This window comes from Cystoisospora suis (assembly GCF_002600585.1).
Source record: "Cystoisospora suis strain Wien I chromosome Unknown contig_3379, whole genome shotgun sequence".
Classification (NCBI taxonomy): Eukaryota; Apicomplexa; class Conoidasida; order Eucoccidiorida; family Sarcocystidae; genus Cystoisospora; species Cystoisospora suis.
In genome coordinates, this window is record NW_027156174.1 from 773 (window position 1) to 1,031 (window position 259).

Sequence of the window (259 nt, forward strand, 5' to 3'; positions counted from 1 at the left end):
AGAGACGTCAAGTCGGGTCTGTGTTTCTCCTCTCCTATGGTCCGGCGTATAGTCGAAGCAGTTCTGCAATTCCGCTGTTGGGAACCTTCCTGTCGCTCTCAATGGCTCGCTCAATTCATCTATCGACAAGATCAGGACGGTCTGGAAGAGGAAATGATCAAATCTCTCTCGCCAAGAAATCGAAAGAAAAGACGCGCCCCTCTCTTTCAATCTCTTACAGACGGGACAACGACGGAGTCTTCCTCTTCTTCTTCGTCTA